This window comes from Monomorium pharaonis, chromosome 4, assembly GCF_013373865.1.
Source record: "Monomorium pharaonis isolate MP-MQ-018 chromosome 4, ASM1337386v2, whole genome shotgun sequence".
In the NCBI taxonomy this organism is placed as follows: domain Eukaryota; kingdom Metazoa; phylum Arthropoda; class Insecta; order Hymenoptera; family Formicidae; genus Monomorium; species Monomorium pharaonis.
Window position 1 is genome coordinate 8,150,672 of NC_050470.1, and position 23,221 is coordinate 8,173,892.

General features: G+C 37.7%; 1 protein-coding gene and 1 long non-coding RNA gene across 2 annotated transcripts in view; one reads left to right on the plus strand and one right to left on the minus strand.

Annotated features, from left to right (window-relative positions):
* LOC105837632 (lachesin) overlaps positions 1–8,267 on the minus strand; it is a 176,915-nt gene extending 168,648 nt beyond the window's left edge. The window contains exon 1 of the mRNA XM_012682562.3: positions 8,031–8,267. The gene's annotated coding sequence lies outside the window, so the exon portion shown is untranslated. The remainder of the gene's footprint in view (positions 1–8,030) is intronic.
* A 516-nt stretch (positions 8,268–8,783) lies between these two features.
* On the plus strand, positions 8,784–12,095 carry LOC118645269. Its single transcript, XR_004963035.1, has 2 exons — positions 8,784–8,925; positions 10,361–12,095. It is a non-coding gene; the product is annotated as an uncharacterized LOC118645269 (long non-coding RNA).
* Positions 12,096–23,221: the final 11,126 nt, after the last annotated feature.

Genomic DNA, 23,221 nt, shown 5'->3' on the forward strand with positions numbered 1-23,221 from the left:
TCAATTTATTATCAGCCGAAACGGAAATTACTCGAATATCGAATTAACGATTTAAAGAAGAATCTCGACTTCCGAGAGGCCCGCACGACTGACTAACAAACGCTCCGGGTAACGATTACATTTTTGTTGCTCATATACGAACTGTCGTCTCAAATTATCCGTTCCGTAAAAAATTTAACTTTGCCTTTAATGCTCTTTAATTTTAATTTTTTACACACTCATGCGGATGTTTAACGTAATGTTTTATTTGTTATAAAATAAGAGCAAGCAAATTTTCAGCTTGATATTTCTAATAAAAGAAAGGAAACGACGGGCGGAAAGGAAGGACAAGGAATTCGTAGATTTACCCTATCTGTCGTAATACTCGTGCGTTTTTTCGACTTTCTGTCCACAGCGGCGTGCATGTGTTCGACGCACTCGATGGCCTGAAATTCCGTTTTTCCTTCTCGTTTTGTCAGCGCGCCGCGAACCCGTGCCTTATTCTCACCCGCCCCGGCCAGAAATCCGAGCGGCGAAACTGCGGGTCGAACGAATACGTTACGACACACGGGAGCAAAAAAGCAGCAAGCGTGACATCTGCCGTCCATCGGACGGAGAGTGGGACCTTTTTTGTAATAAAGCGTTCGGAAATCCCAGAAAAAGCGTCATCGCGGATTAAGCGGACGGCCGATATTAAAGCGCAATCTAAAATTCGACGGCCGCGGAAAAAAAAAGGGAGAGCCGAACGTCGGAAGCGTCGGTTATTATTTGCACGGCAAATGGCCGTTTAATGGCCGACGTTGCGGATACGTTGCGGAAACGTACGCCCACGTCGATCGTTCCCCTTCGAAAAGCCATCAAATCCATTGTACGTACGTGTTAGACCAAGTTCCTTGCAATTTGAATATTTCTTGGCGATTAATCATTCAATTTGAACGAACAAGAAAATCGTATTAGTCGATTATATTATAGATTTCGATTATATCATTATTTCGAAAAAGAATTAACCTCCCTGCGATCGTAGATCTGGAAACCGTGAAGATTGTGATATAGAAAACTTTCTACTTCCTTCTTTATGTATTTATTAGTTACGCGTTACAAATCAAAAGTGTCTCTCACTGCCAGAAGTGCGATATCCTAAATTACTTAATTCTGTTAAATCTACGACGTACTACATCTGTCGCTGCAGACTAACCGTAACTACTAACCGCGGAAAATTCATCATTAACAATATCTCTACAAGGAAAAAATGCTTGTTTGTCACACAATACTTCTTTTATTATATTGTAGATAAATCGCGATATGCCAAAGACCATTAACCCAAAACAGCATGTCTAAAATTAGAACATCATTCAGACATCATTTAAATATCATATTATAAGATATATTAATATATCATAAACATAATCTTTAAGACATTTTATATCCCGATTTTGGATGTGCGCTTCTTCGAAGATAGGCACTTAAACGGAAACGGAATCAAAGTCGTTGGATATCGGCGAGGAAAAGGAGAGAAAAATGGCAGAGAAGGGGTGAAAATTGGAGCGTGCCGAATCGAGCATTACATCACGCCATTATCAACAGGTTCTTTCCGTTTAAGGATTCATTGGCAATCATCCAAAGACCGCCCACGTCGAAGGGACGATAGAGGGACATGTGCTTCCAGAAAACCTTTCTTCCTTACAATTCTAAGATCTCACCCTTTCTCTCGTCGTGAGAACCGCGCACCTGTGTCGCATTCTCATGAATCAATTGTACGAAAATTTCAATTAAATAATTCACATCCGCTTTATCTCTATTCGTATGGCTGTTCAATTCAAAACTTGTCAAAACTGAACTAGCACGGAAAACATAAAGAGACTAACAAAAATTTATTAAAATAAGGGCTGAGAAATCTCGGCTAAGAAATATTTTAAAGTTCCAAAAGCTTTTAAGTGCTTTTTCAAATTTTAAAGGCCACTTGTAAAAAAAAAAAGAAAGCAATTATAACAAAAATACTGCTTCGTATTAATTATAAACGCATTATTCAAAAGTTAATTTTTACTTTGCGTCTAGATGCTTTAAGTGTCGTCAAAAATGTTAATAAACAACGCGCGCAAGTTGTGAAACTTCAATCGCAGCCGGAGTTGCGAGACTAGAAAAGAATCAATCTGTCGTATCAACGCGAAATGGCTCGCATCTCGATTACTGGGAGGGGCTCAGCTGCTGTGTCACTCGGACTCGTCCCCGAGGATCGCGCGAGCCATCGGCCAAGTTGACCGCGGAAAATACGGAAAATACGGAGGGCATTAGCGCGCCGGGACGAAGACCGGCTGCTACCGGAGCTCGTGCAACGCGTGTATACGCGCGCGCACGTGTGTGTGTGTATGTGTGTTGTGTGTTGTGTGTTGTGTGCGGGCGCACAATGATGCACACATAACCGGATGGGCGAGAAGTTTTTCCATCGCTCTCTGGCGAAAATTGCGTCGGGGATAGTTAATGGTCGTCACGGACGGACGGGACCCATCAGCCGTGCCGGAAGAACGCATTCCGAGAACGGCAACGAGAAATAGGTGGCAGGGAAAAAGAAGGGAGAAGGGTATCACTTCGTTTACCGCCGCCGAGGCCACTTCCTAATCCGGAAATCTGCGTGGAAAACGCTTTCTTTCTCTCTCTCTTTCTCTCTCTCTCGACTGCGAACGGAGGTAACGTTGTAACGATATTTCCATCTCGCGCATGGACTGATAAAGCTGAATTCCGGGTTAATTGCCAAAGAGTAAAATTTCCCCGTTTAAGTTCCACCTATGATAATATTTTCAAACGCTCTATATATACGATATCTCCTAATTAATTTGGCTTCGTGTGCTCTGCATCGAAAGAGTCTATAGAAAAACGACTGCGATATCGAACCTGACATCACAAAAATTGACGATAATTGATCGCTGAGAATTTCTCTTCTAATAACAAAAGCACAAATGCAAAGCTACCGCACGCATTCAGGAACTATTAAACTTCACTTAATGTTACCTGCGGATACATGGAGAAAAGGTAATACGTGTGAGAGAAAAATTGAGAATTACGCGCTGTACGTGCTGACATTCGTCTCGAGCTGTCACGCAGTAAAAACGAAATGCGTGGGATTAAATTCAGAATGGATGCAAGCCGCGGGGAGACAAATGAAAAGGACAGTGGAAGAAACGGTCTCTCGCTTCGGGCGTAACCCATCTCCGAGACGCGGCCGTAAGAGAAATAATTAAGAAGCTCGTCGCCGACTTCGCAACCCGCTCGGCAGTTTCCCTCCTCCCCTCGACTCGCGAGGAGGAAAAAAGCACGAAAGATACACGGGGAAAGGGGGGGGAGGGGAGTGAGGCCGCTGGCTTGATTATTGTTCAACACCCGCGGTGGGGTAGTGGCGAGTCTCGAAGAAGAATGGTTCGAAATTTAAGGGAATCCATCTTGCGCGGCGGACTATGCGAAACGGCCGCGGATACTAAACCGCGCACGCGAAACAATGAATTTGCACTTTACAATGTAAATGTTTCTCTCATGCGGATTAAGTACACTGTATGCTAGCATCTCATTAGGATGCTGCAGTAGACAGTAGAATTTCATTAAACACGGCCAAAAAAACTGCGCACGTTATACGGGGGAGATTACCCGTGGCGCACGCACGAAACGAAAAACAAATGCGATCGTTATATAACTTGAATTACAATATTATCGTATTATCGTAAAATAATACGCGCGACTCGTAAAATTGGATATTTAAAATCGTATGTTACAGATAAAAAAAATTGTGTCGCTTGAGCCCGGTGTTTCCCGCGTAACTCCTCCATTTGCACTTAGCGACGTTCTTACGAGTCTCTTCCCTTTACCTTTCTACCTCCACCAGCTTCGCTTCCTCTCGTACTTTTATCACAATTAACAAGCGCAAATGTTTAACCATCGGATAACAAAGCTCTACGTTGCCATTATTACTGCCGGAAATAATGCGCGCCGGACGCTTACACCTGCGCCTGAAAACGATATCTAATTCACTTGTAATTATGCTGTCTCCTGAGAAATTAAACGCAACGACCGCGATAATAATCGTCCCGCGGAGACTTCGCTCCACCGCCGCTCGTTCGGAAAATACTTTCTCCCATCACGACGGATCGACGGGGATCGCGTCGCGACGTATACTACTATTTGTAACGATCGAACGGTGCCGCGTTAAAAACGAGAAAAACCGGTGCCTCACGACGGTCAAGCGATACGGGAGAAGTTACGGCCGCACGAAATTGGCACGCCGCGCGCGGATCGCGCGTAACGAAAAATTGGAAAAGCGGCAAACGGCGAAAAGATAGAACCGGGGATGTCTCGCGAGCTCTCCGGTCCTATTAGACCTGAAAATACTGCGAACATGTGCTGAATAAGAAACGCGAAGCTCGGTAGAGGTCCCTCGGGGAAATGAAGAAATTAAAAAGGGAAGAACGATACAGCTGGACAAAATGTAAATGTGCTTCCCTCGTGCAATCAAAACCGGACTGACGAGCTCATGACGAAAAAAATTGCATCGCATTCCATTGATAAAAATGTTTGCATTACTCTCGTAATTTGCGAGCTAACGAGCTAATTATTTATATATGTGGCATTCTTATATCGCGTATTTATATCTCAACGTGCTTTCGGATTTCTTATCAATGCACTGAAAAAAAAATCCTTGGTAAACTTGTAAAATGCAATATGATATTGTTTGAAATATTTGATTGCTAGAAATAAATATAATAATAACAAAACGTTTGATAATAAACATTGTAATTACATTATTTCATTGCGTTTAGTTAAAACTCTATTTCACTAAGGTTTTGGTTAACTGTGACCAAGGCTGGATTATTATAACCAAGTCTTTTTTTCAGTATATAAGAAATTAAAGATATAAGAGGAACTAAATACCCCAAATTTATTCTGCGCCTGTGATACCACAAAGAACAGCCGTCGAGAGTAATCGTTAAAAAAAGAATCTACCCGTTTGAAGACGAAGCGCAAAATTCGCGAATCGCCGAGTCATCAACAGGTTCTACGAGTCAGCCAAAAGTCATTGGCAGCACTCCAAAGACGAGTTCGCTGGAAATGTCGGCGCACAGATGCTTAAAACGAGCGTGCTGGAAAAGTTTCTTACGTAGTACTTCTTATATGGGACAAATCGGGAAAGCGATCAAAAAATCGTGTATCAACTCGTGTGCAGTTGCATCCATTTATGATTATAGTTTAAGTTTCATCTGGATTCACGTGATTTCACTAACCTCGTATGATTTTCACTCTTCGCTTTACTTTAACTTATTTTATTTCAACGATAAAAGATAATTTAAAAACATGATAGAAGGAAAATAAAATTAAAAAAAAGAATCTATGTTATTAACATAAATATGTATGCTGATATTATATAATACTCATTGAATAATAAATTTTTATTAATTAATATAAGATTTTCAATTTTCTATGGAGGTGAAATTCAGATACGTTTTTTACGTGTATGTTTTTCAAATTTTCATAAAATCGAAAAACTATTAATTATGTATATGTAAATGTTTGAACGCCTGTCATCAATATATACGTAACAAAATTTCTTTGGTTTCAGATTGATATATATTTTTAAATCGACAGATTTTTAATTATGTCGAATCTATCATCAATATTTACATCTGCGGATCGGTAAAAAGTGATCGGAATACGAGAGTTAAAATAACTTAATATTTAACTGGCTGATAGCTAAAATTCGCAAGCGAGTTTTTGCGATCAACGATAAAGATGAACGCGATCGAGCGAGTTATTACTTCTCGCTGCGCGAATATTATTTTTGCCATGGTAGAACCCATTGGTTGAAGTTAATGAAACTTTCATAGAAGCTCAGGATGATTCTGTCAAAAGAGTACTTGCAATTTTGGGAAGCGTTACGATCAGTATTGGCAATCGGACAAGCGATTCCATCAATATACCTACCGAGATATTATATCTTCAACAGGTTTCTATCGAATCTATTCAAACGGTATTCAAAGAAATTAAATCAATATTATAAATAAGCAAATAAAAAATATATCTTATATTACATGTGCATTACATATCCATTATCAATTCTCTATCATAAAATGGTTATTATACACATATATTAAATTAACTATAAAATTAATTAATTTTGAAAATTATTTTGTCTATTAATGAATATTGTCGACTCCAAGAGAACCCATTATAATAATAAAATATCATTATATGCAATCATCAACCGTGAATCAGTTGACTAATTTAGAATTTCTTCATTTTTAATAGTAACAGTAAGTGTTCCTTTGTTGATCAAACATGGAAAATGAATATTTCTCCTAAGCAATATCAACTTAAAAATAACGAAAAATAGAGTTTTATTATTTGCAACCTTGTAAACTTTATTAATTTTTTCGATTAAAAACTTGTATATATACTATATCTCAATATTTAAAAATGCAGCTTTTTAATATTATCCTTTTTATTATTTATACAGTCAAATCGCAGTTCCTAAACTGTCTTAGGTATCCCGCTCACAAGAAAAGGATTAAATGTGCATGTAAGTCTCAAGAATATTTCTTGAAACGCACCGAGTCGGAGAAAGATCATCAACAGGTCGCCGTTGAATCGCGCAAAGGCCCGCGACCTTTCCTTCGTACTGACCTCAACGACGTTTTAACAAACGATCCCGAGAAATAATCCTTCGATCGATCCCGTCGCGGAAAAATGCGCGTATACCTCGATATACCTAATAGTATTCGCCTCGGAAATAGCGAACGCTGTATCGCTTATAATTCCAACTGGTTAAAAGAGCTCCTGCGAAATTAATTTCCCCCCAAGAAAGAACGCGGAATCTACGCTATATCGCTGAAAATTCCGTCTAGTTAATTTCCTATGAAATTGTTTTCCTGCTAAGGAATTTAATAAATTAGTACAAGTATCTAAATAAAAACTAATACATTTGCTATCTTAACCATCCGACTACTGCATTTAAGAAACAAATTCATCAAGATAAATGCAATCTCTAATATTACGCAAAGGAATGAGAAAGAGAGAGAGAGAACTGTGTAGTATGTTATTTTAAAGTTTTATTCCTACTCCAATGAATCAAATTAAATTTTGTGTAAATCCAATATACCAACGTATCGAATTGAAACTCCGAAAGGAATTTAATTTTGATAATTGAAAATTATATTTATGTTCTTAAAAAAGAATAGATAATAATAGTATTTAAAAAAGATTATATGATATGTGATGTGATATGAATGGTATATATTTGTTTTGGCTAAAAGTAAATCATAGAACGGACAAAAATTTAGTTACGTAATACAAACTATATCTCGGTCAAATGCACTCTTCATTTTATTTTTAATCTACATTTTTATTTAGTCTCGTCATCGCTACAAAAAAATAGCATCAAAAACAATCACTTTATTTTCGAGCATTATTTCAAAATCCGCTTCACGACGTATAGAATAAAACAAAGTTTAAAGCAATTTTTAATAAATTTATAAAAAATTATTAATACAATAAATAAATTGATAAAAAATTAATGTATGTAATAAAAATTACAAAATCTATAATTTATTAAAAAATCACAGAATCGTATTCTTAATAATTTTTAATAATAATCATTCTTAAAAATTTAAACTGTAGGCCTAGTTCTAAATATATCTATACTATCAAAATTCGTCTCTGTATCCGAATAAGATTCTAAAAGACGCGCACTTGCGAAAACGAGATTTGAGGAAAGCAAATTCAATTTTTTGTTTTTAAATTCGATCAGACGTTTTATCTCCAATTTTGTAATTTTCAATATCAAATGCCACGTAACGCGAGAGATTTTATTAAACCAATTTAAAATTAGCTAAAAATTTTGTTTCATTTATTCATATTTTTATTTTAAACTATCTCCTCCCTCCCTCCCTCTCTCTCTCTCTCTCTCTCTCTCTCTCTCTCTCACCGCCATCACGTTAAAAATTTTTTTTTACTGCTGCATCTATAGAATAGAAAAAAATGTACAACATTTAAAATCACTTTATATGAAAACTCACCTCAACGCTGCGCTCCGTACGGCTTTTGCGCTCTCACTTGAAAGAAAATGACGAGGATAAGGCCAATGACGAAGATGGAGGGCACCTTCCTAATCGCGGCCTCAAAAGCATAGCACTGTTCGCGGGCCCTTTTTCGCGATACACGTACACGGTTCTATACACGAGAATGTGGGCTGCCGCGCGCGATTTTACTCGTGGGGGTGTCGCGGTGCGACTGTAGCACAATCGCTACCCTCTCACGCTCTCACGGTCTCCATCCCTCCGGACCGTCCCTTCCCTCTCTCCCGCGACCCTCTCTATCTACCTGACCTCCCTCTCGCTCTCTCTTTCTCTCTGTCTCCTTCTCTCTCTTTCTCTTTCTCTCGCTCTGCCTGCTTATCTCACCCCCTGCTACCTCTCTCTCTCTCTCTCTCACTCTCTTCTCACCCTCTCAGCTCCGCTCTCGCTATAATATCCCCACCACCGATGCGTCTAGCCACTCCTGGAGCGGCAAAGTGCCTTTTCGAAACGCACCCCTCGCGGCGGCACTTTCCCGCTAACGGAATCGACGCCCCCGGCCCCGGGAGAGGATCCGTGGAATCACCGGCTGCATTGACTGCACTGACTGCACTGACTGCTCTCTCTCAACACAGACCGCCGATCTCCGGCCGGTCGAAAGTTCGAAAAGCTCGCGCATGATCGACCGATCGGCCCGCGCATCCCGCGCTCTCGCTCTCTCGTCGAGAAATCGCGGCGACACGCCACGGCGCATTCCGTCGCTCATCCTTATGCATCGCACGCATGCGGGTTTTTGACGCGACGGAATGCAAGAGAGCTCCAGGAATATCACGTGTTGCTGGCACGAGAACTCGCCGAATGCTGGATACCCGAATCACGAGCGACATCGAGACGAGAGGTAGAGAGAGAGAGAGACGGATCGTGACCGCGAGTATCTGCAACGTATGTACCGTCAACTGCGGCGGCATTATCTCATTTTTATTAGCCTCTCTCATTTCCGACACTGTGTTTTCTACCCGACTCCCAGCACTTAAAGTTTCTCCGTTATAAGCTAGTTGTTATTTTTGGATATTTTAAAAGTTCATTAAGTTCGCAAGTACGAGCATACTTTATATTCCCAGTGTTTTGAATACTAAACTATTTCTTTCCAAAATATTCACGAAAGGTTATTACAGTTGCGATTACATCTCGACGATAGAAATAACCCGATTGAAAAGACGTGTATATTACTCAACATATAATAAACATTTTACGAGATATTCCGTTAAATATATCTGTAAAAGTGGAAAACGGAGCTTACTACATTTTTCTAAGGAAGCCTCCATTTGTCTCGGTCTTTACGACTCGGTTTATACAAGGCATGCAAGCCCGTTGCATTTGATAACATTATTCAGTCGCGCCCCGCGGAAGAAACGAAGAAGTTTCGTGAAATTATTATTATTTCGAGAGGAATGCCACCACTAACAACTGTACGTGAGCGCGCACGCACACGAAATATCTTATTACGGCAGGTGTTCGAGGCCCGTGTTCGTAACTTTCTCCTTCAAATTCCATTAACTTTGCGCGAAAATTCCGGAAACATTTCAGGAAAATTCTTGCAACGAAATAATTGCCGTTCTCGCGATATCGCGGCGGAATCTCGGCCACGTGCCGGAAGCGTGCCTCGAAAGGGAAGGAAAGGGACGGAGAAAGCAAAAAAAAAAGAGAGCAAAGGGGATATATATTATTTTTCGCTACGCTCGCTATCCGACTATAATGCGTGGCACACACTGCGTGAGCTCCATACCGCGTCTCAATAAATATAAAAATGCTTTCTAGGCTATAGTACGCTCGATGACAAGAACGGAGAAATTTATAGCGCACGGCTATAATGGCTGGAAAAGATATTTAAGCGAACGTGCTTTTATCTATAATAAATAATAAATATGAAATAAATGAAATAAAACAAAAGAGCATTAGCCGATTCAATTATTCACTCATTCGAAGGCATGAAATATATATTTGGAATACATATTTGTTATTATAACACAAATATTGTATTGCATAATAAACTTTTGAAGTAACTTAAAATTATAAAAGCTCGTAAAAGAAAAGTTTTAACTGCTGCAAATGGTGTCGTATAAAAACTATAAAATATAACATCGAAAAATAAGAGGCTCATAAAAAACAAGATAATGTCCACCGATAATTGACGGTACAGATGCTCGTGCGCGCAATCACGATTTTGTTTTTAACTAATGCGCAATTGGTGCTTTAAAACTGCCGGACCGATGGCTGACACATTTAGAGTTGTCAGAGGTAGACGAGAAACGTTCTTTTTTTTTTTCTTCCAGAACCGCGCTTAATTCCAGACAGCAGAACGTAACGCGGGCGTCCGTCGCCGGCTTTTCTCATCCGAGCGATTTGGAGCGGCGCGGCGCGCATTCGCCGAGCAGATAAATCACGCGCCTCCTCGCGGAGCAGCTTCGCGGCCCGTGTGATGGATGGACGGCCGCGGATAAATGCAGACCTGTGTCATCGCAGGACGATAGGAGGAAGTTCGGCATTCGTCGACGGGAAACACGATGAAACAGAAACGCGGGTGGCGCGGGTGGTTGCGCGCCGTTTTCCCGGAGAACTTTAAGAGGGGACCGAGAGAGGAGGAAGGAAGAAAGCTCGTTAAAAGTTTAACTCATCCCCCGCCCTTCCCCCGCACGCCGATCTGGCCCGAGACGTCGAGTACCGCTGTGACAGGGTATCACGTTACAGGATAAACAAATGTTCTTAAATCTTAAATTTCCCGTTATATTTATTCTCGTTGGATTTATGGGGGAATCATTTATATATAAAGTAAGAGCCTCAGGCTATAAAAAATAATTGTGTTGTTTGCTCGATTTTAAATTGTGCATTTAATAGCATTTAATACAGCTGTGTTTCGCGTGATTCACAAAGAGATTGCAAAAATTTTTTTTTAATATCAGGAAAAAAAAAGAAGTTTATTTTAATTTCTTGCTAATAAAAATAATATCGTTTTATGTTTAACATTAACTACTTTCGACCTTATGCACACTATGAAATGAAAAATCCTTTGTATAGCGAGCGAAAAGATAATACTGTCTGGAATCTTTTTTTTTCTCATTTCTCTTTCGCGGGAGACACATAATTTTCTCTCCTTGTTAAAACTTGAATTTTATCTTCACAACGATTGCCGCACGTCGAGTTTCAGTGCAAGTTTCCACGTTATGTGGCAAACAAATATTTGTCTTAAATTCTCCCCCGTTACGTTTATCCCCCGTGCATTATCGGGAGTTCGTGTACGGGGTGTGCCTAATGCACCGCGTCTATCGCGGATAGAGCAGCTCGTTGCGCAGAATTATATTTGCGCCATAACGCGTGTGCGTTTAAAGTTTCGCAGGTAAACGAGATCGATCGGCGAACTTCCGACGGTAACTATTGTTGAGAATTTAATTAAATCGATTATTGCGAAAACAACGCGCAATTGCAGGGAGAAAGCGGTACGCTTCTGTAAAACGATACTTAATTGGTACTCAACGGATACACGCACGTTCCCGATGTTTATTTAAATGAGAACAGTTTGAAATAATAATATCAATCTCCTGTCAAAACACGTAACAGAATCATTTGTTCGTACGAGTGTACGTAGCACGGTTTCCCCTCTTGAAACAGACGACGTCTAATTCAACACTCTTAAGCATTCGGTTATTTATTCGGGTCATAGGGGCAACTTTCACATAAATTTCGCTGTGTCGCACGTGCGCACGTCCTTCGTATTCCATGCTTGCGTAATCAATATCAAAGTTTATCAAATAGTCAGCAGATATACATCGAAGAAGAAGGAACTTTGTCATCCGTTTTCCCCGTTTTCCAAGAGCACAGTTTCTTCTTTTTAATTTTACCCGAGATTCACTTCTTCGTGCGCAAACACGCTCCGATATTTTTATATTAATATTTTATTGCCGTCTCCCACTGTCTCGATGGGTAGCGTATTACTCTATTTTATCGCTAGAAAAGCGCGACGAAAAATAGACTGCGTTTTCCCAGGAGGAATAAAAGATTTATCGCGGAGAAGCAAACGTCTCACGATGGCTTAACAAACAAATCGCAGAACGTACCTTGGCTATTTTACTAAAAAGTTAATAATCCGTTTTAAGAGCGAGCTTTCACAGCTTCATTGGCCGTCAAAAAATATTTTTAGAATAGAATCTTAATCTCATCTGGAAATTTAAATAGATTTCAGTTGATGTGCAACAATCTTGAGAAGTTACAGAAATTACAAATTTCAGGACGCTTTTATGTGTTTAAAACTAAATTAGAAGAGTATAATATTAAAATTAGACCCGGATAACTTTTGACACGTCATTATTATAATTTAATAAAATTATCTTTATTTGTGAAATCTTGCTTGATGAGATAATACAGACAAAATTGAATAATATAACAATTACCGTCTATTATTTGTCCGTAATAGACACACGTCATTCAGAGATAATTCAAACAAAATTGAATAATATAATAATTACTGTCTACTATTTGTCCGCGATAGACACGCGTCATTCGTCGTTTCGCTTTGTTTTCACGCGATTTGCTTCAACGATCGTACGAGCAGAAATGAGCAGATTCGAGTCACAGCACGATTGGCGCCTCATAAAAAACGCACACTTCATAAATGCCAGTGATACGGTTTTCCTAATCGAAAAAGTGCGGAGAGGAATAAAAAAGAATTCTCCCCCTTCTATCCCTTACGATCCTTTGTTTCAGCGAGATTTTCGGGGGCAAAAGCGCACTTCTGTCTCTTTCTTTCTGCAATGCTTCTCCCTCTCTTCCTGTAATGTCACACCGACATTCTTTTCCAGAGGACGCGCGTTCGATATTAGGAAATACCTCCTGCCAATTTCCCATGTTATATAAGGTGTCCCCCTACGAAGACCGAAGGCCTCCCTGACACACTCTCTTCGGGCGCAAATCGATTTTACTTCGAGAATTTTTATACACTCAGGTAAGAGGAAAATGGAGAATGGCGATTCCGTAAAAAAAAGTTGCTTTTCTGACTTTTTTCTCCCATTTATTTCTAAATCAACCAACGTTAGTAACGAAAGAATCAGTCGATTGAATACAGTAGAGATAAACATTTTTTTCTCACTTATCATATGAACATAATCTTTATACACTAAAAAAAGAGTTTGATAAATAATCGAGTATAGTTACTAAGCTTAATATAATTTCAATTAAATGTTAAATGTTAATTCGATTAATGTAACCAAAAATAGTAATACTTAATTTTGTAACTGTTTAGCAATCGATTGGTTATTATTTGTGAAGAAAATTTTATATCAAAAATTACAATAGTAAGCAATGAGAGCACGAATCAAGGAAAAAAATAAAATTTTTTTCTATGTCATTCTCATCAAATTACTATAATAATTTATATTATTATAATACATAATTCTCTGAAATTTTTCTTATGATTCGTAACTATTATCGCGCAATTTTTGAAAAATTTCTCCGTGTAAAATTATTAAATTTGGTTATACTAATAAAATATTTGATTAAAATTATTTCATCAAGTATGAATATTATTATTAAACTTCTTCTCAATATAAGTTTAAAAGTTCAAATGAGATTAAAACATTCGACCGGGTCTTGTTTTGACGCGCCCGCGATGCGACTACCTTGATAATGTATCTGACTTATGCAAATACTGCAAATAGTATCGGCCAAATTATGCGACTTGCTGGGAATGCGAGCGTTAGATCGTAGAAATAGTTCGCAAATTTGAATTTGGTTGTGAACGGTCATGCAGAATAATATACATTACAAACGCGCAGCAATAGGACGGAGATTATTATAGTCATCTTCACGTACACACATGCAATAAGCCATTGGTGAACTAGTTGAAATGTGCTTCAAATTAATACATCTATCAGTTACTTCTAATCGCGTTTAAAAGTAAGAGATCCTATCATGTGTCTCTCATCATGCTTTACACCTTTTATCTGCCTTATATCTTTTATCAACTTTCAATCTTTCATCAGCATTACATCTTTTATCGGTAATTATTATGCATGGCAACAGTCTCATTAAAACATAAAACAATTTTTTCTAAAGTTTAATTGGATGACCCATTTTCCCGCGATTTATGAAGTTTTGAAGACTTTAAATATCTTAACAACAATGTCTCCCAGGCCAACACTCTATTAGAGCTTAGATTATGTGTAACCGCTTTAAGATGTGATATATTTCGAATAAAAACTATGTTAATTAACAAAAATTGAGTACATTACAAATAAAATAACGTTTATGTGTGAACAAAGTATTCCTGCAGAATATCTCACAACGATCAAAGTCGCGTAATGTTTGCATATTAAAATATAAGTGATCTCACTCGCATATCGATTTATCATTATTCATGTATCGCTCATTTCCATAATATTTTCATTATTCTAATTTCAGCTAATTTTGCCTTTTAATTTCTTGCATGTGCTACAGTAACTAATATAAATAGAAAACTTGAAAATTGTTGCAATTTAAATTAACGAAATTCAATTATTAATAACTGTTGATAATAGAAAATAAAAAACTAGAAATGACAAACTAATGAGAATAGAATTGATTCTATAAAATATGTTAAATAATGCAATATAATAAACTATATATATCTCTCTTTGCACCAGCAAAAGCAATCAATAATTATATATGTCCCAAGATTAAATATTAACACTAATTTATTTCAACTGTCTATTTTAAGACAATAAATTTGTGAGATGTAATAATTTGTTTGACATTTTTCTATCTGTGCTTTTACTTATTAATTTCATACATATATATTTGATTATTTTCACAGATATTACTTTAATTTAAAATAAAATGTAAAGTAATAAATAAAAATAGCGCTCACCCGTATGATGTGCAGCAGCGGAGTTTTATAACTGCAATCATCTGTAAAAAAAATTCAAATCAACAATACTCAATGTAATTGAAATTTCAAAAATTAATTGTGCGCATGTACATTTTTAAGTTGGGTAAGTACATTTTGTATACTTTTAATTCAAATAAATATTTCAAAAGTATTAATAATGCTACATAAATAAAACGTGCTATTAAATATTTTAAATAATTTTAAATAATAAAATTTTTAATAAAAAAGTATTTTATATGTGTACATTTGTGTACATTATGCAATGAAAATGATGCACACAAAAGACATCATATAGCATTCACAGATATGCGCGATTTCCCAAATAACAAAATAGTAAATGCCACTTGGAATGTAAACAAGTAACAAAAAATTGTTGTAAGAACTTCGTTATAAAATTTCGTGCCTCTAATCAACTGATTTTTATCTCTAATCAACTGACTTTTGTCTCGGTGAAAATTCTTGGATATAAACATGCGAAAATAAAGCTTCAAAAAATTAAGTTGTTTCTAAAAATTTTGCATAAGCACGGATCGACGAACGGTCGGCCGAACCAACACCGGAAAATTATAAAGTAGTTTGTTGAATAAATGATACAGTCGGACCTTTCATCCTACGACATTTCCGGTCTGGAAAATCTCTGATCCTATGACAAAAAGAGGGGTCCCCCCCCCCCCCCACTTCGCTTGCCAAAACTTGAATACTCGATTGGGATTAGTCGATTTCCTTATGCTAACGTCTCACGTTCTTACGAACTTTTGAGAAATGGAGATACGATTCTCCTTCCGCGGTCGTGATATGAGAGGCTTTTTTGTCGTTTTGGAAGGTTACGTAGAATGAGAGATTCGACTGTAATATATACCCCATGGTGGCTCCGCCGTCGCTTGATGCCTCCCAGGCCTCCTTTTTCCTCCTGCTTCTCCTTCCTCTCAGTTTCTTCAATATATTCATACACACTCACACTCACAGTGCTTAACTGCAACCGTAATTTACACGACACTCCCGATGCATCAATCGCACAAAATACTCTCGTATAAAACTACAATTTACTCGATACTTGCGATATCCTGTAACTTTTAACATACCAAATAAACGAATCTTGAACCCACGTGCAATTTATAGATTAATCGCCGATTAAACACTTCGCGACTACAACACCAGTCGATTCGTGATCAATTTTTACAGTGAAATTGTTATTTTACAACTTCAGCTTAATACCGCGCGATGCAATTAATAAGATCAAATTAATAAACAGTCTTGAGAGATTTTTCCTGTTCCTAACTCCTACCTGTTTCGACGTCGACCTAACCTAACCTAACCTCCGCGTGAAATTGCGCGAATATATCGGGACAACCATACCGCCGGGCGTCACGACACGTTTGCGGATCTAATCGTCAGATGATCGTGACGGCCAATAGTAGCCGGATGTAGTTGATACGGAAATGCGTTTTCCTCCCGCGAATCACTCCGAGCACGTTTCGAGGGATAATAACGTTACGCTCGCGGAGCGCGACGCGACGCTCGCTCGTGCCGGTGCCTGCTTACTCGAGGAGTCTCGGCGCGCGAATGATAGCGCGGCGACCTTGTTGCGTAAACACGGCGCGCCACTACGTATGTGAACAAACATAGGCCCCCGAGATCGCACTGCTTACCGAAATACCACGAACCGGTCAATTCGCGCGCGCATAGCCATAGAAATACTTGGGCAGGTATTCATAGACAGGTCTTATATTTAAGAACGTTTTAAGTACTACCTTAAGATATCACCAACTAATCACAGACCCGTATTAACATCTTACGACATTGGTTGAGACGGATATTAAAACTCGACTATGAATAGTCGAGTTTTAATATCCGTCTCAACCAATGTCTTAATTTTAACCAATGTCTCGACCAATGTCTTAATATATACTATATATATATATATACACCGGTCTTAAACACGCCGTAAGGCAAACGATCGATTCCGTTTCGTTGAATTTCGAATTAGTTATTGATGTCGGGCGGTCGATTACTACTATCTCTCTTTCTCGTTCTCTCTCTCTTCAAATTGCCTGGATGAAAGTTCGTGCAGCGAGATAAAAAAAACGACGGATGCGAATTGCATTAGCAGAAAATTAAACCGCCAGACGAACCGCTCGATTCGTATTTGACGAAATTATTGGTATTCGTAGTTATCGCGAAGCCAGCGTTTCTCGCGCAAGATATCTATTGCCGTCAAATAAATGTCGTCTTGACGCTTAATTACCTGCAACACAATAGCAGCGATCAATTTTTGTGTATAAATTATAGGCAGCCGTATACAAACACGATCCATGTGGCACAAGCTAGAAAGAAAGAGAGAAAATGAGGTTCCACAAAAGAGAAAAGAGTATGCATAAAATACATATCTTAAAATAAAAAATAGTAGAATTATGAAATTATGATACTATATCTTGATGGTTAATATGCAAATCGCAAATCGCAAGATTAATTCTGTACATATATACATGGAAAAAATTTTATAGTAAAAATTACTATAAAATGATAAATAGTAAGCGCGAATCAAGGAACAAATTATAAAAATTTCTATTAAATTTTTCATCAAATTTACCATAGTATTTATACTACTTATGGTATAATTCTTTAAAATTTTTTTTTCTGATTTGTACATAATAATTTTTACTATAAAATTTTCTTCGTGTACAATTCAACAATTTTATTTTGTAAATGTTTTTCTTCAAAAACCGATAGTACTGTGTGTGTGTGTGTGTGTGTGTGTAATTTTAGTTATAATTATATACAATTTTTTTAAATAAACAAACATAAAAATATTTTCTAAAAATGTTTAAGAATAAGTATAGAAAAAAATAAGTAAAAAAATAAATATAAAAAAATAAGTACAGAAAAATAAGTATAAGTACACAAAGAGAAAGATTTTTTTAGGTGTAATAAAATTTATTAACAACAAAAAATATATGCTTTGGAATAGTCGAATAAAACGGTTTATTAAATTTAAAGAAATTTTTTTCTCTTTGTATGAGTATAGAAAAGAAATTTTTTTACACTTGTTAAAATAATAAAAATTAATTTGTATAGAAAAAAAATTTAAAAAAACGTGTTAATTATTCGTAAAGATTAATCTCTACAAATATTACATGAACATGACGACAGTTGTGTGATACGCATTTATTCGTATCTGAATTACATGTATGGCGGGAAAAGGTCGAAAGCGGTATTTCTGCGAGCGCTAACTGCACTGTTAACCCCGATGCCCTCGAACATGTATGGTTACGAGGGATTTTGAGATACGTCTGAAATCAGTGCAGAGTCGCGCCGACACAGCCGTATGATATACGTGGCTCAGTATAAAATAAAGGATCACCCCGGGCGATGCCTTGTCTATCGGCCGGCAATATCAGCGGGAATTGAAATAGTCGTGATATTTCTTTGAGAGGTGAGAACGGAAGGCGAATAAGGGAGGCCGAGGTTCGTGATGAGGGCGACGAGGGGAAGTAATAAAAGGCGACGAATGGGGTTTGCGGTACATGGCCAACGACGACGACGACGACGACGACGACGATGCCGCGGGAAAAATGGAGGCATGTTAGGTCGTTCTTTCTCGTCGTCGCCCTACAATCAGATTTCTTAGCGCGCCGCTCCATCAGAAGCGCCGATACTCGAACTCTTTTGTCGCGATGGGGCAAAGGCAGGCGCTATTGGGCGACACCCAAGACAACGGAGACAAAGGAAACGAGCGGCTTTCCGATGATGAGAAACGGACATCGTCGAAATAGAACGAAAATATATATATATATCTGTAGGTGAGACTATTTTTGTTGAAAGGGCACGGTCATTCAAAAATATCAAGTAGCTTTAATAAATTGTATAGCTAATCAACCCTGTGTTAGGGTATTAACAGATTAAAATTTTCAAATATCTCTTGTTAATAATGCAAGACATACTGAACTCTGCTCAGCGAAATTAGAATGTCATTATTTTAATGCAATTAATTATTGCATACCATATTTTACGATGCTCTCCGATTACATTATAAAATATTATATTGCAGTTTGATATAAAATTTATTATCATTTATTACCTTAATTTATTATTGCTTATTGTCTTCGGAATTAACTTTTAATTTCTTTTGCACTTGCGCTTTATTCTCTTCTTTCTGTCCTTTTTAAAATATTCTCTATTTATAATTGTATTAAAGAACTTGTAGGATAGAATTGAGTGTGTAGTTTATTAATTTCTTCCTTGAACCACTTCTCTCTTTAACGATCCGCCAAGAAAAACGTTTCATAGGAAACATCAGGATCGTATTGCGGTACGGAAACAGCGGGGTCGGAAGCAAAGTGGCCAATTAACGCGTAATACCTGTTCGAAAATCTTTATGGCCTCCTATAAACTATAGTTGGTATCCTAGCAACAAGATGAAAATGGTCGAAATCAAGAAGAGATACTTCGGCAACCGAGCAATTCCTCGAAATATGAAATGGAACAACTGAGCTTGCCGGTATCTATTCCGGCGCATTTGCAATTACATTGAGCTCTGCATATTCATCGCATGTGAATTTGAATCCAAGAATATATATATATATATTTTTGTCTCTCTCACACCCTTCCCTTTCTCCGCTTCCTTTTCCCAAGTAAGCCTCTAACAGCCTAAAATGATTCCGGAGAATCTAATATTAAGGAAACACGGAGAGAAACATCGAGAATAATGTAAAATTAAAATTTACATTTACTACGAAACTGAATTAATACAATGAAGTGATTATTTTGAAATGACTGTTAAAGTGATTATAATGGAACAACTATTTAAATGAGAGATAAAGAACAAGACATTAGTCTTCTAAATTCTTCAATATTTTTTTAAAACTTTTTTTTATGGATTTTCAAAATAATCGCTAGTTTTCCTTTCGACAAGTTTTCTGTCTCTTTCGCCCTGTTTCAATGGTTAGAAGATTTTCACGATCATCAACGATTTTAATTAACGTCATATTAACTCTAGAGACATGTCTTTTCCGCTACGGAAATCGCTTGTGTTTGCCATCAGTTTGTCTTATGTGTACTAACGGTATTTATCGAGCAGTGAGTATTAATCGAGCTCCTTTGTAAAATGCGCGTTTATCGAGGCCGCACAATAGTGCGCGGGAGAGAGCAGTCTGTAAACCAGGCCGCCCAGGGGTATCGAGAGACCGGGGAAGTTTAATATTACCATCAGAACATCGTCTACAAGTCCTGCGGGGCAAGTTGCGGGCTGACGCTCGACATAGGAACTCTTGTCACAGGATTCAACTTCTGCGGGTTGGTCCGACGGCACGGATGCACGCGCACGCTTGAAAGCGAGAGAGAGAGAGAGAGAGAGAGAGAGGGGGGGGGCGGAAAAAAGAGAGGCGGAAGGGACAGAGCAAAATAGCGTATGCATGCGAAAATGCGAACAATATTCGCCGACCGAGGTAACATACCGAGAAAGAGAGAAAGAGGGGGAGAGAGAGAAAGAGTTCTTTCACCGCAACACGTCCTGTCCGCGTAGAAACGACTGTGTTTGCATAGTTGTCCTGTTTACATTCACCCTGGGATTCCGTCCTGTGGGATTACACGCGAGTGGCGCGATACCCGCGGGCCGGGAAAAGGGCGTCGATGTGCCGGACGACTGTTTAGCGTCTCACCTCGAGCAGAATCCGCGAGAAATACTCGATTTTCAGTTAATTCCTTGCCGCTGCATGAGCGACCGTTCCGCTTTAACCTCTCTTGCAAGCACTACAAATTTTGTTAAGCTTTTAATGCCGCGGTGCCCATATGAGTCTCATCTCAAAAAAAAAAAAGGTGCAAATAAATAACGATAATTTAATGCGCGGCTATATCTTCGCAAGTGACTTTAAAGAGTGAAACTTGAACGCTTCGTTATAAAAGTTTTAAAATTGTTAATTATCGGGATATTTTATTACAAGGGTAATTTAAAATTTGAGAGATTAAAAAAGGGTAGCATTCTAATAAAACAGCATTATGTATATATGTTATATATAAAAGATATTTGGAAGGTATATTCTACTTTTTTTTTTTTATATTCGGCTAATCTTTAGCATACTGATACATAGAAAGTACATGGAAAGTTGTTACAAGCAGAAGCCTGATTAAAACGTAAATAGCTATCATCTCAAGAAACATGTTTTTGCTGAAAGTTTAATTAAAAAGAAAAAAAAAACTATTTCAGTGGCGAAAGGATTAAAGGAAGGTTGCAGCAAGCGGGAATACTTTGTGGCAAGAAGCGCAGGCGAGAGCTTGTTAGATTTTGCGACATTTTTAGATTAAGTACGTCGCCACCTTACCAAGCAACGGCTGAGATGGAGATCGCGCTGGAAAATGCAGTTCGACTTTATTAATGGAATCGAAATCCGGAATATTCTATTGGCACATTAATTCAACGAAGTCGTAAGACTTTGTCTCAAATTAAAGAAAGTTTAATTCAATTAAATGATTTTATACCTTTAATTATATATAATTTACCAATATTTAATGTTAATGAAAATTTGACAAATCAAATACGTGACTGTTAATATCGTGAACTATGTTAATCAAAACTTCTTGTAAATATAGAATAATAATTTCAATTAGCAAATTGTAAAAAGAAAAAGCCGTATGCCAATTTTATTATTTCTGTATTCTTCTCATCGTTTGTCTTTCTAATTAATAGTAAAAGCAATTGTAAATTAAAAATTTTTAGATTGTTACAAAAAGTATTAGTAGGTATCGCAATTTTTCGATATTAATACCAATTTATACATCTTACTATTATTCAAAATTATTAAATTTTCTTTTTAACCATTTGTACGCATTTAATTTGATTATTGTCCCGATGCACGAATCGTTTATAATAAATACAGTGTGCCTTTAAATAAAAGTGGATCTTTTTCGTGTGTTTCATGTACACGATAATCTGAATCAATGCAGAATCCCAGGCGAATAACGAATTTTCACGGATATTACTCGAAATGAATGTCACACACTAAATACTCGAATCACATCTGTAAGACAAGGAGGACCGTGCTCGAGAATTAATGCCTATCATTGCGTCGTTTACGCAGAAGAGCGTCATGCATTTTTCATCCCGCCGCGCAGATTTTCCTTACACGAGATTACTCCGGTTCACTCTCTTTACCGAACTTTCCGCGACGCGACGGTCGCCTAGAGCACGTTAATTCAGTTCTCTCTGCACTTTATACGATAAAAGCACCGTCGTGCGATATTCGCCTTGCACGAGGCAAGACGCGGACCGCTTTTTCCCCGGCGATCATACGTGTTGCACACGCACGCATGCACGTAAGTTCGAAAAAGCTCAGACCATGTACTGAGTGTCTCAGAAATTGCAAGACTTTCTTCTAGGTTGTATGTATTAACTGTTAAGCTTTAGGAATTAATGTACACAAATAAATCCACTTTTTATTTTAATGATGTAGATTTTAATACATTTAAATTTTATACAACGCTTAAACTAAATGAAGAAAAAAATCGCACGATTCTTGATATACTACTGTACATTGTGTTTCCCCGTGGGTTTATGATCATTCTGCATTTTGCTTAAACCGTCGAATCCATAGCAATGAATTATGAGCGGATTATCGTACTTCCAGCGTAAATGAAGCGAGCGTTTTAGGTCGCAGGTTTTAAACGCTGAATTGGCGGTTAATACTTATCGATACAATTTTTTGTTCATGCAAAAGTTTATATAGAAAGTAAATTATTTAACGTAATTTAAAGTAAAACTATCTTCTATTTTTGCAATAGAAACATTGTAAATAATTTACAAAAAAAAAACAGAAAGTGGAAGATTTGAAAGAAGAAAACCGAGATATTTAAGTCAGAGTAACGCCAGAATGTTTTACTGGCTAGTCGTTTTAGTGGTTACTAGTTTTTATTTGCTTAGACGCTTAAAAGTGGAAATGAAATTCCTGAGATGCACATAGAATTTTCTACGCAATATTACTATATTTGCTCACGTATGCCGGTACGGTATAGTACAAGAGTGCATGAGCACATGCTTACGGAGAAAACGATCCATCATGGTTGGCCGTACTATGATTAATGGGGAATATGAGAACGTAATGTAAATGGGATTCAACACTCGCTACTCCGCAGCGCGAAGAATATTTTGATTTAACATAATTTATAACCAACCGGTATTATATTTTCCTAATGCGCAGAACCATAAAAAAAAGTTTAGCCCGTCAACGATATATGGACGGCGCAGCGTAACAGAGCCCGCGATAGTTTCGATGGTGAAATACTCTTG